The sequence below is a fragment of the Penaeus monodon genome, chromosome 15 (genome assembly GCF_015228065.2).
Source record: "Penaeus monodon isolate SGIC_2016 chromosome 15, NSTDA_Pmon_1, whole genome shotgun sequence".
NCBI lineage: Eukaryota > Metazoa > Arthropoda > Malacostraca > Decapoda > Penaeidae > Penaeus > Penaeus monodon.
Window position 1 is genome coordinate 19,739,455 of NC_051400.1, and position 273 is coordinate 19,739,727.

Sequence of the window (273 nt, forward strand, 5' to 3'; positions counted from 1 at the left end):
AGCATCGACAAAATACCTTGAGACCTCATCCCAATTAAGCCTCATAAGTAATGTCTCCATCTAATTAGCGATGGGTGCAGGGTAGAAGTAGGCCTAATGCTGGGTGGTGACACATAGACAGCACAGCACCATTCCCTCACTGATGCTCAGAAGCTGTGGTAACTGCCCACTCTCTACCCCCACTCACCTAATTTTCGGCAAACAGTTGTCATAGAATTAACCAGAATGCCCCATAGTTACAGGAGTAAGGGGGAGAAGGTTTGCATTCTCATA